We start from the raw sequence: 17,606 nt of genomic DNA on the forward strand, positions 1-17,606 counted from the left end.
TCCCTGGAGAAAGCTTACCTTCTCTCATTAGTTGCAATCTTGTCTGCTCTAGCTCCAGTTTATTTTTTTTTAGCAGTCTGCCTCATCCTTTCTAACTCAAGTTGTTTCTCACTATTCAAATAAACTCCAACTGCACTGCCAACAGTTCCTTCTGCTGCTCAAAAGTCAGACCAGCTGTCTGTAACACTATTGGTAATGACACAGGTATGGGAGCTGGTTCCACTGCAGTCACTCCGAGCTCTTCCTCCTTTAACACACCTTTTTCAAACAAAGATGATACCACTTACTTAACCTCCTCATTGCCCCTCTGCTCTGTAACCTTAATGTCTCAGTGGTTGGCTATCTGCACCAGCTCTTCCTTTTTACAGCTATTCACAAATGCCACTGTAGGCAAAAAACCCTGACGGAGTCCATAATTACCAATCCACCAGTACAGACAGTAATGTATTCCCCGCCAGACACGCATTGAGGTCAAACAAATCCCTGCAGAGAATTTCCCCCTAACTGCCTAACCAAACTTCCCAATGACACCCTTGGTCGTCATGTGGCTCTGCAGTGGGAAGATTAAGCACAAATCCAGTGGGCCTTTAAAGTAACCTGGGAACAGGTAACCCTACAAGGAAATACTTCCATGATAGACAACCAACACTAACTGCTCCCCACAGCACAACACAAAATAAATGAGTAAAAAAACTGACAACCCAAAAGGGAGGTGTCCTACAGCCTAGGGGAGAAATTTCACCCAGTGTGTCAAGACAATGGCAAGTGGCAGTACCACATCAGGTTAAATAATTACTACTAACAAAACCCAAACAAACCAAAGTTCTTAACTTTGCTTTGACAACAGAACATCAAAAATCAGCACTGGCAAACTCACAAACTATACCGAACCAGCAGAGCAAGCAACTCTGCTGCAAATTCTTTAAGCAAACCAACCTTGATGGACGAACCCCATTAATGATGACCTGACTCAAGTGGCCACAACAACAGGGAGACATGCCAGTATTTCAGTAAAACAATACTAATATATTAATGTGCCAAATTCGGAATACACATGTGGCATGTGGAAGTCAGTCTGTCCTGTGTGTAAATGTACGTATATGTGTAAATGTTGTACAGGGCAAGAGGCATACGCAACAGAACCAAAGAGGAATGTGAAGAGAGAGACTGATTAGACAGGTATTAGGTATTCGACTTTTCCTAACCTAAGCACACTGGGCGCCACAGATCACATAATCTGCTACCTGCAGGAGAGACAAACAGGGGTCACTAACAAAGATGACACCAGGGGTCATCACATTTAATAGGTGTAAGGGGGGTTCATTTCAATAATGTGATCATTCAGACGGAACCATCTCAGGCCTCCGTCAGCACCATCATATTTCGTGACCAGTGAGGCCGACTGCCAGAGGCTCGTCCTTGATCAACATCACAGTACAGATGATGTGTATGAAAAAAAGAAAGAAAAAAAAAAACCTTTACAGCAGCACAAGTTAAAAGAGTTGGTGGTAGTATTGGTAATTTCGACATGCAGCCTTTTGAAAGTAATATCCCTTGTGTGAAGGACAGTTTTCTTGCAGCACATCTACATGCTTCATTATCATAGCTAGTCATAGCTTGTCCATCACAAGGACAAGTCACTACAGGAGGTCTCTTTACTTAGTTATTGTGATTATCTTTTCCCAGTTGACACTTATAAAAATGTTCTTCTAAATCTCCCCATTCAGAGAAAGTATTTCAAGTGTTTATAAAACTGGAGATATATATATAAATATATTTTTTTAGTGTTTGTGATGGAAGGGCCAAGGACAGCAATTGTCATGACATTGTTGTCTCAAGTGCTGTTCCCAAGGCCACTAATGATCCTTGATGCTCAAGAAGAAGATGTTCCTATTTAACACAAAAAAAAAAAACCTTTCCCTCGTCTCATTGTGTATTTTGTTTTCAAGATACATATTGATTATGTCTGCCAGCATTAGTCATTGTTTAGAAGCTGTTCGACTAAACAAAATGTTTAATAACAAAGGAGTTGTTATAGATTATATTGTATTTACCCTTGACAATATAAATTAGACTGGCAGTGGTCATTTTTGTGTTTACCTGACTGAGAATTCAACCTTTGCTGTAAACGAGTCTGCTGTGGTACGTAATTTATGTCCAACAGCCGCCTTGGTGTTCGATGAGGGAGGGGTCTATCCTTAGAGTTAAGTAACCAGCTTAAGTGGAGTGATAGCACCGTGGGTCGCCTGTGTAACCGATGAGAAAGCAATACTAAAAGAAATGTCTGTGAAGAGAGCTGAATGGTTTAAGGTGAGAGCTAATCAGGACCTTTCCATGCTCTGACAACCCTGTGTGCCTCCAGCAATTACAACGTTGCGGATTAGCGAGTTTCGCAGAAACGCACAATATGTCAAACTGCAACCATTAAATGATGGTTCCTCTTGGTTGCCCCTGCCAAAAATCACACGGTACATTTGTATGCAAATGAAAGTTATGCTCCTAGCATCATTTTCCTCTGTGGTTGAATGGTTACATTTGACATCGTGGTGGAAGGATTTACAATTTGTTTCACTGTGAGAAGGTTACACCGTGTATCAACACAGGGCATCCACATTATAAACTTGTTTACTAATGAATATGCAATGGGAAAAAATTCCTTTGCCTTGTCTTTTGAAACAAAACTAATGAGTGTGTTACATTTTTCATGTTGAATACTTAGAGGATTACGGGGTACAGCCTGAACAAGTCACCAGTCCATCACAGACAGACAAAAATAACCATTCACACTCATATCCGTAGCAAATTTAGAATCAAATAATCAACCTACCCTGTTTTTGACTGGGGTTAGAGCCATATCATCAGGGAAAAAAACAAGCAAAAAAATAAATATATATATCTATATATACAAGCACATGGAGGGGATGCAAACTCATAGAAGACACAAAGAGGCCCAAGCTAGCCAGCAGGTTCAAAGCCATACTACTTAGAGACACCTGTGCTAACCACATGTTGGCCATTGTTGAAAGGTGTAAATGAGGCGTCCTGTGATGTTAAAACATTTTATGTGCTTCATCTGACCAAGAGTTTGAGGAAAACTAACTCTGGCACTTAAAAACAGATGTAACATCTGAATGAGTGAACTTAAGAGCTGTCCAGCTGAGATGGAGTATGAATAACTTCAAAAAAAAAAAAAAAAACCTGAAATCTTTTCACACTGTATAGTCCCATTGAATGATATGACTACCTCCCTTATCCATAGTCCTAAACAGTAAGTAATTACTGGGCCTGAAAAATGAAGTCAGCACTGAATTGTTAAAAACTGCAGTTCCTCAAATGACCACTTGACGCTGGCTTCAAATGTGAGTGAATTCTCATACAGTGGACCTCCATGTAAAAGGGTCAGGGTTATGTCTCTGCTGCAGAATTACACCTGTGTGCAGCCGGATACAAAAAGCAGGTTAGCTTTGAGTGACAGGTGGGTCCATCACAGGTCACAGCTGTCTGTCTCAGTCTGACTGTCCACCACTGCCGAGACACTGAAAGCCAGAGCCACGTTGAGCCTCAGAAACTGCTCTTCAGGGAATCCGTGGGTGATGTCACAGAGGGCTCATCTTTATATACAATCGATGACCCTAATCCTAACCTCCTCAGTTGTCATGAAATGACATGCAAAATTCCTAAAACATGTGCAAAAATCTGACAAAGATGGCTTGTCCACGTGTAGTGAGCCAGGCCAGCCGTTTCGTCTCTTCTTCTTTTTCCTTCTCCATCTCCTTATTTATTTTACAGGCATAAAAATTAAATCAATCTTCCATCTGTCTTGCAGACGGCCCTCCTGACAGCAACAAAGCCACATGCATTCAGTGTCGATCACCAGAATGCAATTCCCACACATCACCCGCTAGCACACGACCAGTGCAGAGACACCTCCTCGCCCTCGACAAAGACAGACCATGCCGGACAGCAGCATATTTTTTGCATGCAGTACCTTTTGGGTTATTCTGAACAATATTCTCGACAGTATTTGCTTGTGTTGGATTGTGGCAATAGTAACTGCACCCGCCTCCAAAGAATGAGCATTTTTTTCTCCACTCGAATATTGATAGGAGCATTAGTGAGAATTAAACACATGAAAAATATCAATTAAGCCCCCCCACCTCAACCCCACCCCGAGGGCAGTAGGTTACAAAAAATGAATATATGAATGAATATTACTAATTAAGGTACATTTAGAAAATATGAATTCATGTGCGTCGATTTCACGTTAACTAAGGAAATTATGCGATTAATCTGAACTGAATACTTGAATCGATTGACAGGCCTAAAAAAAACAATAATACAATTCCTGTGTCTGAGTTAGAAATGATGAACATTGGAGTGGATTTACATAACAAGTTAAATCCTTCCAACATACACTCTATATTAACATTCATTCTGACAACAGCCTGCTGCGCTGAGCGTCTAAGACAAAACCACCATGGGGTTTAGCCTCAGTCATTAATGAGAGGACTCCCAGATCAATTCTCATCGACTAAAGGCCTCCATTATTGGCTTGTAAGACATTACTGTTGTACCATTATCCCTTAATTATACTGAAAGCAGAGGGCTGCTGGTGTGGCTCCTAGTACAGTACAAAATCAGACAAGCCAAGGTAATCATCCTTTCCAACACACATTGCCCGGGGTGTTACCTCATTCACTGTTGCATTCTAATGGATTCATTAGCAAATGACAGTGATTTATTTGTTTAAGGCAAAAAAAAAAGAAGAAAAAAAGGCATGATTGTTTTATGGTTGGTGAGTGGGAAGGTGTGCGCATACACAATATATGTGCACTCTTAATTATTTTTAGGGGACATGATAAAACACACATTACGGAAACGCAATAAACCTCAACATCAAATATTCCCCTCGGAACTTTGACAAAATGTCATGTATTAATATTGCTCGCACCTGGGGCTTTGAGTGTTTTCTAACGAGAAGTAGCTGTTTTGCGCACTGTGTGGTTGACAGACTGTTATTCAGTGCTTAATTTGTGAATCAGTAAATGTAGAATGTGTAAATGAGGGCAGGGTGCTGACAAGACCAACGCTGGTCCCAGAACACATCTGGAAGGCGTAGCTAAAACCACATGCTGTGTACTCAACTCAAACACACTCATTTTGATATAAGAGTGTTATCGACGGCAACCAATAGCTCCAGTCTGCTAAAAAAATGTCAAGAGTGCTGACACAGGAAATCACGTCGTAAATCACCTTCAGCTCCTCAATAATTTGCAATGTCCATTTTTATCCTGTAACCCTCCAGCTGGAGTTCTCAAACTCTTCATCTCCACCTTCCCTCAAACATCCAACTGATGGTGTACCTGTTGAACTTGACTGGCTGAGTTGGCTGCTGTTGTGGAAACTTCTTTTAGCTCCTATAGGTTAGCTACTGAGACACTAGCCTCCTGCAGTTACCGCTGCCCGCTAGCATTATTACTTGAAGATCGCTGTGTGTCACGGTCCTGACTTGTGCAGAAGTTTTTTTCCTGCTTCCTGTAGTTGCACTCATCTTCTCTTTGCTCTTTTCTTCAGGTTTAGATGTTTTAAAGGCTCAGTTTTTCATCTTTTTTAAAATGTGATGTAGGCCTAATTACCCAAAGAGCTTTTCTAAACCAGTGAAGAATGTGAAATATCAATAGAGGTCCCTGTTTTGGCAGTATTTATTTCCTGTTGTGATTCAACAGAAATCCTTGTCCTTCTTTTTGGTTATATGTATGCTCAGTATGTTTACAAAAACAAAATGCACAAATGTAGTTCCTGAGTTGGTTGCCTCATGCTGTACAGTAAACTTTATGTAAATGCTGATACATCTGCCATCTTTCCATACATACCAAAAGGAAGCAGTTATTCATTTAAGAAAGCCTTTTTATTCCTGAAGGTTCATTTGCACTGTTGGTAGGACACATATTTCTGTTTTCTGTTCTACTCGATACCGTTTTCATGGCATTAACCCAAACTCTAACGACCCATAATCTTTTTCAGGGCATACAGTGACTACACGGTAGCTTCTCTTGATGAAAGATGACCTTCTACCTTAATGGCTTTGGTCACGTGATATTTGTTGACATGTGATGATTAGCATTATTATTAACATAATGCACCCTTGACTGTGTATATTGAGTTTAAAAGAAACACTGGAACCTTAAGGGTTGAACGACTTGATTTTTTAAATTTGACTAATCTGTGAAAGTCGACATCGACTAGTCACTAGTCACAGTAGGAAGTAATGCAGAATTAAGGGCGTTCCCGCTTTGAGTGACAGGCAGTGGCCTGAGCGAACAGGTAGTGGAGAGTTGGGTGGGCGCATCTCAATGTCCAGGTTGCTTTAGCTCCGCTCTAACACAACCCCCATGCCCATATTTGGACTGTCCGAGTGTGGACGGAGTAAAGCACATCCAACATGGCGGCCGTGGGCACCGCCCACTTTAGGCTTCGAATCCAATGGGTGAAGTCACGATGGGTTTGTCCATAGTATATACAGTTAATGATACAACCACCACTGAACCTAGCAATACATTTGGATGATAGGGATACCCAAATCGTAGGGCATTGATCATGATAAGGTCATGCACAATGCATAATATTCTTTCTGATCCTCAAAGGTTGTAACCTCAACAGGACAATATCGCAAACAGTAGGGCACAACTAACTACCTTTTACTCATTTAACAATCAGCAACTATGACATATTTTTAAATGTAATGCAATGCCTTTTAATAATGCAAATGTGGCCACTGTTAGATTTTCCCCAAATACCTTTCCATAATGATCAATATGAGCCCTATGTCCATTGACAGGAGAAGTAAATAACATTGACCATCTTCTGACAATACAAAGGAAATGTTTGGACCTGGCATTCATGAGAATGTTACTTAGACATGTAGCACCCACCTAGACCTATATATAGAATAACAGCACAAACAACAACATATTTATAGGAAATATTTGCCTACGTCACAGGGATCAACATGCGTCCAAACGTTTCTGTAGAGAAAACTGTGAAATTATGAATATACTTTATCCTTTTGGGCTGATGGCATACCTGGCTGGAGGTCAGAGCTGATGGAGGGAGAGGGCTCTGGTCCTCAGTGTCAGAGATAAGACAGGCAAGAATGATGGGGCCAAAATGGCAGGAGAAGAGAAAAGGGCAAATTATCTGATATACCAGAGGCTTTGAATTCACCCTGAATACCAGCAGGGAATAAACAAGATACTCCACCATTCTGGCATACTGGACGGAGGCACTTTAACCTTTACCTTTAGGAGGTGGCTGTTCCCTTTTGTGCCGTGATATTTTCAGCCCCGTGGAAGCCGGCTGCGAGATGAAAGAAAAATTAACAACAAGAAAAATGCAGATTGCACATACTGCAAACAGGTGGATGTGTCTTTGTCATCTTGAGTTTTTTTCAACATGTCACTAGATAATTTAGATAACTTGCATCATTATATTATATTATTTTGATGGACGGAGTGGCAGTTAAGATTCAGTCGTGCGCTCTTCTTCTGTTTTTCTTCAGACACTCAAGAATAATGCATGAATGAATGCTCCCACACGGACAGATTGTTCTCGACTTTGTCATCTGGTATTTGGTTGTCTAGATCCCTCAGCAGATTACCTTCTCCTCTCGCTCCTCCTGTCATGGCGATGGGCTCTATTGGTGTCTGACAGGCGATGCAGCCTGGCGTTTGACCTCTGAGAAAGTTCCTCTTATGTCTGAGTGTGAGCTGACAGCAGCTTAATGCAAGTGTTAAGGCCTGCCTGTGGAAGAAAGAGAGAAAGAGACAGTTAGAGGACTGCTTCTGCTGCTGCTGCTGCTTCCGCTTCACTGCAGGCCAGCTCCTCACAAGAGCAGCTATCTATAGCAGCAGGCTCATCAGCTGTCATTGAAACCTTCACACTCTATTCTGGTCCAAATTAATATAGCATAAATCTGTCTTCTATTCTAATCTATGGTTACCTCGCTTTCTTCATATGCTCATGTCTGTTCCAGGGGCCTATCATTACTTTTTCTATTTGGCTGTTAATCATCGACTTGGACCAAAACTCACCTGTGTTTTTTCTTTTTTTTATCTTGCTTTGTGTTTCATGTGGCTCGCTTTTAATAGCTGCATTGTGCTCCAACGTAACTCAAGCCATCATTATGAGTTCAAATGATAAAAGCAACCAAATAAAAGAAAAAAAATCATTACTGTAGAAAGTATCTCTCGGCCTCTCTGTTCAGACCCCTTTGTTGCGCCCTATGAGGAGGTGAACCACCCAGGTAAAAACTACAACAATAAGTATAAAATCGTGTTCTCTTTGATCATTGTCTTTTCATTGTTTGGTTTTATTCTTCTTTGTTTTACACTGGAAAGAAACAAAAGCACTGCATAATCTGCTTCATCGGTGACAATATAGAGATTTACTCTCGGTGGCCTTAACTTTCAGTGGTGACGCCTTCGGTAGTGTTCGAAAAGGTGCTCATATTCTTTCTTATTTTAAGTTTTCATAAGTTCTTGTCCGTAGGAAATAATTCTAAGGATTTAAATGAGTATGTAATTAGACTAATACAAAACTGAAGCTAAAAGAATTGTACTTCGTGCTAGATTTGCTACTAGAAAACCTTGAGTTAATAGTTAATAGCGAGGTAACAATTGGTTAAAATATATAGGATTGGAATGCTGCGCACTTTAAGTGCCTTTAATACATCCTCTCTAACAGAAATAAGTATGACTCTCAGCGTTCGGCTGGAAAACACAACCATCTGCAGTTACTTTAGTCTGAATGTCTCTCCTTTAGAAAGCTTTGCTCCTGCAAATTACATGAAGGCGATTGCTGTTCAAAATGAATAGATGTGAGCAGTTTAAATTTACTCTTATTTTCCATTGTAAAGATTTCTCGGAAGCACTTTGTCTTCCACCGCTGTGTCGGCACCTACTCAGTCCAGGTCCATTCCCAGTGTGTTACAGGAAGAACTGAGGTCTGTGCAAACAACAGCTTCCAGTCGAGAGGACGTTCACCGAAAGTCAAGGTGACATGTCAGCATTAGTGATCCAAAGTGTCATAAGGCTTTGGTTACCTTCGCCTTTCGAATGTACAAATGTGCGTGTGTGTCTCATTGCAATTTATTGTATATACTAGATCTAGACTTTACTATATTGACGACTCAGTCTGTTTATTCTTGATCAAAATGTGGATCCGTATAACTTGCACATATAACTACATACCAAACATGCACCAACTGTCCAAGATAAACGAATCTAAATGCTACTTAAAAGGCTGAAAACTGTTTCCCTTCCAGGTGGAACACCTGACCCGGGAAGAATAGGTTATATAAGGTTAAAATACCTTATATACTTTACATATCTATATTGTGGCTCCTGCACTGGAATATACTATTCTAGTTCATATGTCTGCTTTACAACTTCAACTCTGCTCTACTGTTCTCATACTTAACATTGATGTACCATTTGATTTCACTTTCGGATTTTATAAGCATTGCTTCTCTTTTGAGTCCCTAAGGACTTAGGACCTGATTTACTAAGATTTACTAGGTTGGTGCATGCAAAAACGTATGAAGACGTCATTACATGTGCAAACTGATGACAAAGCCGATCTACTAAGGGGGTGCAATGGGGGATGCGTGTGTCAAACGGGCAAAGTAGTGCGGACAATCCATTTAGCGTGTTTGGCCTAATGAATTATGCAGCCGTGGTATTATCAATTATTATCAATTTAGTGCCTCTTATTTGGGACCTTAGTAAATCAGGCCTTAAGTATTTTCTTCATCCTTCCTGTTGCTATGCTAAGCTAACTATATGAAGCATTTATAGTTGTTCTCTTCTTTGATAGGTTTATTCAATGTGTGATTGTGTTGATATCGTGAGCCCTACAGACACCTGACTAATACGTGAGAATAAATTAGAAAACTAGTAATGACGTAGACATATTTATATAGTATATATTTTTCAACTTTGTTTTCAGACCATACAAACTTGTTCAGGCACACATGTGTATGGGATCATGACAGCGGTCGGGGTAACTAACTACCAAGAGGAAATTGTGGCTGGTGAGGTTGTTTACCTCAGTGTACATGGGATTGAGGCACGAAATTGAAAGACAGGATTATAGCGGCAATCCGGATAGAGATTGGGGGGATGTCTACTTCAAACAGAGCTTGGTCAACAAACCCCACCTCCTTCCCATCTCTGTAAAACCACACTCTTTTGCTCTATCTTTCCCCAGTCTCCCAACATCTACCATTCTCGGAGCAATTCAATATGCAGCGTGCGTATGCCACAGTCTTCCAAAGCGGCGTCAAATCCTACACCCTCCTCTCAGGAGCTGTATTTTCACCTGCTGAATCTCCTCCGGGGCCTTTTTAGAACATTTCTTTGAGTCCGCTTTAGGAATGGCTTTGAGATTATGTGCCCGTGCTGATTCTAACTTTAGATTGTGGCCAGAAATTCTCCAGGTTCAGTCGGAGATAAGTCCTGTCGAGGTGACTTAAGCAAAAATCTGCCTCTGCTGGGACTTTAAGCACCCTGGTTATCTGATACTGGAAGCTATGATCAGGAGATACAGCCGTGAACAGACTGAAGTGTAGTTCTCTCTTGTACTACCCAGACAGACAAAGGTTATCTTTCAACATCATATATAGCTACTGCGTCGCTCCTTGGGGAAGATAATGTACATGTCTGTGGGAAATTGTCAAATCCCCAAATTCAGTCAGTGCCAGAAATAAACCTGAGGCTGTCAGCTGCAGATGTACAGCAGCGACATGACGAGACATCTGATGAGTCTGGGATCGATATTGTTTTTAGATCTAACTGTCTGGATGCGCCAGGCTGGTGAAGTCGTGGACTTTTTTTTCCCTGAAAAGGAATATGATAACAAGGACGGTGACATGAATTTTGACCTTTGTGGTCTGATAACAAATCCAATTAATGTCTTTTTCAGTATAGACAAGTCAGTGTCTTGAGCATGTACAGTATTATGTACACGGGTATAATGAGTATATGTTTTAGAAAGGTTTGGAGAGCCAAACCCAAATAAGTGATATTGTTATTTTATGGGTTGTTGACCACCTAATTACAGATCAGTCATTAACCTTTTCCCGTACGTTTTCGATTACATTTTCTATTACTGCCTCTAAATGATTTCCTACTTTCACATGATGGACTCGTCATTTCATTCATTCCAAAAAAAAAAAAAAAATCAAAATAATGTCTGATACTAGTTATTAAGCAACATGATAGACGCTGCACTTTGAAATGGTTGCTCATCTACCATTAAGTAAGGCATTAAAAATGGGCCAATGATAGCTTACCATGTAATAAACCAAATGAATGATCATGTCTAGCTTTGATAGGAACGGATTCGTTTTCACTTTAACTGATTAAGCTTAGCGCTGAGATGATGAAAGCAGCCGAGCAGGAAATAATCACAGTAATGCTATCAGAGAAAGGGAAGTGGTGCCTCTGTCTGGCTCTCTGTTGTGTTTCGAAGGGACATCGAAGATCTACCTTTATACCAGGCTCATTCAGGGGTGGCAAAATCCTTGCTTATTTTATATTGATGAGCTAAGGAAGGAAAATAATTTATTTCACCATGAAAATCCCTGTTAAGATTAAACTTCATAATCCCCTTTCACTGAATAATTTCACCATCACAGATAAGAGATTATATTCAGTGAAACAGGTTACCCAAAATATCATAGAGTGTGGCTTCTCCAAAGCTAGACTAATCCTTTATACCCGACTCAATTTCTAATATTGCTGTACTCAGTTCACAGTGTTTGAATATATTTGTGAGAAACAACATTCAGAGGACCTGTGAAGAATACTGTATCTATACTGAACTGGAGAAGGCAAGAAGCTGCATAAGAATAATTTTCCTGTTTATTATTTCTTCTATTACTGTATGCCTGCATTGCAATAATAAAAGTACTGAAGTATTCCGAGCTGTACAGTATGAATTACATGGCTTTGTCGCAGTTTGCAATGAGATGAATTTAAAGCAATAAAGATGTAACGATATGAAAATTTAAAATCACAATTACTGTGACTGAAGTTATCCCGGTTATCATCATCACGGTAATGTTGAAATGTGCTCAAAATGTTCAAAAAGTACTTATACACACACTGACATCATTTAACTAAACTTTTATTTTGAAAAATCAAATAAAAATTAATTACAATTATTGTTTATTATTATTATTATCTGACTAAAACACACATTAATTTTACTCCTGTAAAAACAAAACACGTTTCCTTTAGTTTTTAACGCGGAACGTTTTCTTCTGAAACTTTAGCGGATCTGTGTTGGACTTCATGTTGTTTATTTTAATGATCCCCATTTGAAGCATGTTCGAATACTTATATTCAAAGCGGAGTAGAGCTACTGTAGTGGAAACAGGCCAAACATGCACAATTAAGTAGCGAATTTGAATTTTTACCGCAGTAACGTTAGGTCACACTTAAAACTTCAGTTTCCTCATTTGTCCCCACGTCATGCATTCAGTTGCGTGTTAACTCACCTTGCACTCGCTGTGTAGTTGTGGGTGGTGTCATGGAGATGACTCTTCAAATTAGAAGTGCTACCTGAGCCACGCAGGTGCCATGTTTTCAAAGTTTTCAGAGCCAGCTGCGCATGCGCACCGGCGTCTGAGGGAGCGCGTGCTGCTGACTTTTCAGAAATGAGCCGCATCGCCGTGAATTATTCCGTGCGGAAATCAGACACGGCTTTAAAGGTAATAAAGAATTTGAACGGTAATACTAATCGTCTGGAATTTTACCGCGGTTTATTTGCATCCCTATAAGGCAACAAAGATTTCAGCACAATTGCTATCCAAATATTATCTGATATATTTTTGTTTTGATGTCAAATTCATAATACATTGCGTCCAATTTCAATATATCAGCCCATGCTGTGCCGCAATAATAAAAAGAACATTCAAATGGTATCATAATGATTAAGTGAGTGATAATTATTGTTGCATCAACTTGCTTTGCACTTTGCTTCAACTCCCTCTATTTAGCAATTCTAAAATAAGTGGCTCACAACTACTACTAATGCACTTGTAGGCGGATAAGAGGACATTTTATGCTAATGTTATTTATGTACCATGCTTTCTATTAATTAAGGCTTACTAACTGTACTGAAAAAATTACAATACTGGTTGATTATTTAATGGCCAACATTTATGAGGCGACCTCTTGCTGTCATGTGAAAAAAGTGCATGTAAAATCTCACACTGGGGGATCACACCGTCTTCCCTGTCGGTAGATAAGAAAATGGAGAAAGTGCTTGAAAAATGCTTGAGGAAGTTTGTGTTGCAGTGTGTGCCATGCATTTGACTCAAAACCATCTTATTGCATTAAGGTGATAAAAATCTGTACATCGGGTTTCTAAAAGAGACCAAAATGTGACTGGAAATTAAAATTTTGTTGAAAAAATGCGGCATAAAAACCAAGACATGAATAAGTACTGAAAAAAAATAATGGTTTGACGTGGGCCTCCTCTGTGAAAGTCCTGCCTGTAACAGTGTATACAATTTTGGGTAGATCTAGGCCAGAACGACCATTAATCATGAGGGACAGTCGAACATATCATAATGTTGAGGTGTGGGACACCCTGCAGCCTATCACAGGAGTGCCAGATACCTGACAGACAACCGTTCTCATTCACATTTGTCAGTATATTTCCAATTCATTTAAGACAGATGGTTTTAGACAGTGGAAGGAAACCAGTGGAACCCTATGCAGAAACAAAAGACAATGTACAATTTGTGGACTAGTGGTTGGTTTATATCCATGAATTCTTTGGTGTGAGGTAACCACGACATCCACGTTAAAGCACGTAGTATAGTTTTAGTCTAAATATATCATGGCCCATTTTATTGTAATTAAAGAACATTAATGCATAGGTGGAAAATACTACCTCGGTTTCACAACTGAGCTGTAATATTTCAAAAAGCATTTAATGTCATCACTATAATGGGTCCACTAAACCATAGTCGTAAAAATAAATGGTTAACATGGAGATTGAGATACGCTTCAAAAATGTTCTCAAGATAACCAGAGGGAAATAGAAATTTGCACTGAGACCCTCTGCACAGTGGAGTGTGAGTAAACCTGATTCAGCAATCACATCTTCTCTATTCAGACATAAAAATAAACACATCAAATACAGAAACCCCTTCATTAAACAGTATGTGAGAGTAAAAAAAAAGTCTTATAAGCTGTTCTAATATGATCAGTTTTGAGCGTTGATCCTGGATGGAGGTGACCAGAGCTTTGTATTAGATAAACAGAGGCTTTGAGAAGGACTGGAGAAGGTCAGTGAGGTACAGTACTGGAGCACGGTAGCTACTGTGGAAGGGATTGTTGTTGTAGAGGGCTTTGTGAATGAGTTTATACTAGATTGTTGGGATGATTATGTGGTTCATCAGTGAGTGGGAGGCTGGGCAGCTCCTTGTTCTGTAATTTATTGAGGATCAAACTATGCGACCACTGTGGTCACATCTTGGTGTAATGAAAGCATAGATGAAACAGAAGAGGAGAGGTAAGGACATATCTTTGAAATGGTGATTAGATTTCCAGGGTGTGTTTTGTCCTAAGGATACAGAGAGGTCGAGAGAAAAGTTCTGACTTGTGTCAATGACGCATGAGGTAACACCATATTTTCTTTTGACATTTCGCTTATGGAAAATCATTTGAGTTTTTCCATTATTCATCTGAAGATAAAACCATTGCCTTTATTTTCTAAAGGAACAGAGATGGCTTAAATGGATTATCCAAAGCTGACATCCGATACTTTGCGAGAGAGAGGGTGGCTGTCTTATGTCAATGCACCAGGGGCTAGAAACAGTTGGATTAAAAAAAAAAAAAAAAAAGAAATAGTGCCTTTGATTGTATCTTTATCTGTTTGAGCAGCTGACATTTAAACAGGACATGCTCCTTAAAATATTCACCCAGTTCCCGTGCTTGATACGGAGCTCGCAAAAACGAGACAGAACGTCTTCTGATCTAAGGTCACACACGGAGAAGGACTGTGAGCGTGACACAGAAGAAAAAAACAAATGGCATTTTTACCACGAAGGCCTCGTCGGAGTCACAGTACACACAGGAACAACTGACTGTTTGCTAAAACCCCTCCAACAAACAGGGACTGACAAAACGTATGCTAGCAACTACACACACACACCATGCCAGCCGAGCTTTATAGCACTCTATACATGAGGAGATTGATTTGCGGTTTCCGTGCTTCCTTCCAAAACCAATAGACCAAATGTGTGAGGAATGGATCTCATCTGGTCTCATACATCATAGCTGCCATCACAGTTTAGTTGTTTCTCCAGTTAATTCAAAGGCCCTCAAACTCTCCTCAGGCAGGTAGACTGGTCATTCAGCCGTACGATTCAGGTAACTAACTTAGCTGTTAAGGCAGGACATTTTTCACCCAAAACAATCAACACCAATAAAAAGTAGCTGGTTTCAGCACAAACACTGAGTGTAGAAGTTCCACAAAGGAAATAAACTCTGGACGCTAGTAGCGTATAAAGATGAGTAAATAGGCATGTGCATCTTTTATTATTTAATTAATTATAATTTAATTACAATTGTATAAGACATATGTACACATACATACGTTCCCGTCTTTGACATTGGTGTTTTTGTAAATAATTAGTTTTCAGTGTGTCTGAGAGCTGAGAATATTAGTACAGCTTTGAATTTAATTTAGGTTGTCTTACTCGAAGGTAAAATCTACTTGCCTGCGTGTCTCTACGGTGATAAAAAAAGGGATATTTATGGACATGCTGCTCGGTTAGGAATCACACTGTATTTCTAGAATTTGAGAGCATTTTGCAGAGAAAAGTGTATTATGGGAATATTTTGGATGATTCCATCCTTTAACCCTTCACAACCGAACGCATTGCCGGCGATCTGGCACAGCTCACGGTATTTGAACTACCGTAACTCACAGAGGTTTGCCTTGTTGATAATACTCAAAGTGTGGCTGAACACCAGGAAGCTGTGCTTTTGCCTTTGCATCCTAAGTACCTGAAAACTTTTGGGAAATTTTTCGACCAAAATGTTAATAAAAAAAGTTTTGATAAAGCAAGCGTTCACGCGACATCCTGCTCTAATGGATCGTGTGGCTGTAATGGATGAAGCTGTACAATGACATATAACATCAGTTCGGCACTGCAAGTCAGAATGCGGCGAATCCAAGCTGCTGTTGATCGTGATGTACTGCTTTGCAAATGGGGTCAGCGCGGTAAAAGAGTTCAGCGCTGCAAAGTTGAATCCCAAAGTTCCTGTACTTCTGAAAAGTAGGAACTATTTTTTAGGAGGTAAACCTGTTCCTTTTGCAGTTTCCATCCTTTGACTATTCCAGACAACAGTTGGGGCAGTCACACCTTATTCACATCTGCAGTCTACGAGGCACTTGATGTAAAGAAAAGGCACTTACTTAACTCCTGCGGCGCTGCTCTTTATGTTCAACAAAATGATTAATAGACAACATTCAACAGCCCAAATTGGTGTGAACATTTCACTTCTATAACGACGTCGACATCAGACGCGTCACAGGCATACCAAAATAGAAATGCTGCCACACAAGTGATAGGAGGGGCACAGAGGCTGCATGAGCATGTGTGTGATGTTGAGAGGGAATAGAGTCATTCTGGGAGCTCTCTACACTTTCGCAGGGCGTATTCCCTTGACATTTTACTCCCGAGATTCAACCGCGATTTATGTGAAAGATCAACAAAATAGACCCCTGATGACATTAATAATAACAATAATAGTAAAAGTCTGAAGCTGAAGAAGAGACAACAGCAGGAGGAGCAAAAGAAGCTAATGTTTCGGGCTGATGTTGTTGCTGACACGGCGCCCCGGGTGGTCAGTATGTGAGCATGCTCTTCCTGCATATTGGTAAACAGCCTCTAATAGATGAGCCTACAACCTCCTTTAGCACAGTCAAAAAAATAAAATAAAAAAATGCCATGTAAAGGCAAGTCCCATTTAGTGCGATGAACAGGCAAATCTTTGATTTTCTTTATGAGGATTTAGGCTTTGGGAGGTTTTTGTTAACAAAATATCATCTAGAAACAACAGCGCGCATGGTTTATCGCCGACCACGATGCCGAAATGGCTGATGTATGTCATTACAGTGCCCTACTAAAAATACCAATCATTGTGGGCTTCGACGTACGATTCCATTTCTAAGTTAAATTTCCATCCCCTCAGGCTGCGATCGTCCAGGCCCAGCTCCTCGTTTGCGGAAAGAGAGAAATAACAATGCCTGTGTGCTCCCACACACATAAAGTGCATCTGTTTGGCTCCTCATTTCCACTGCGGCTGCCTGGGTCCGGGGCGAGGCGATGATGGATCTGCCGACTTCCAAATGAGCTTCATAAGAGCAAACTTCATTTCGCAATAAAATCTTACGTACAGATGTGGAGGATGCTAGCATTTACAACGGCCCGTGCGCTGTCAGGGCGACCTTACGTGGATGATGCATTACGTACTCCGTTGATGTCATAATTCAGTCTGTTGTGAAATATGTTTGTCTCTAAA

The sequence above is a fragment of the Mugil cephalus genome, chromosome 11, assembly GCF_022458985.1.
Source record: "Mugil cephalus isolate CIBA_MC_2020 chromosome 11, CIBA_Mcephalus_1.1, whole genome shotgun sequence".
Classification (NCBI taxonomy): domain Eukaryota; kingdom Metazoa; phylum Chordata; class Actinopteri; order Mugiliformes; family Mugilidae; genus Mugil; species Mugil cephalus.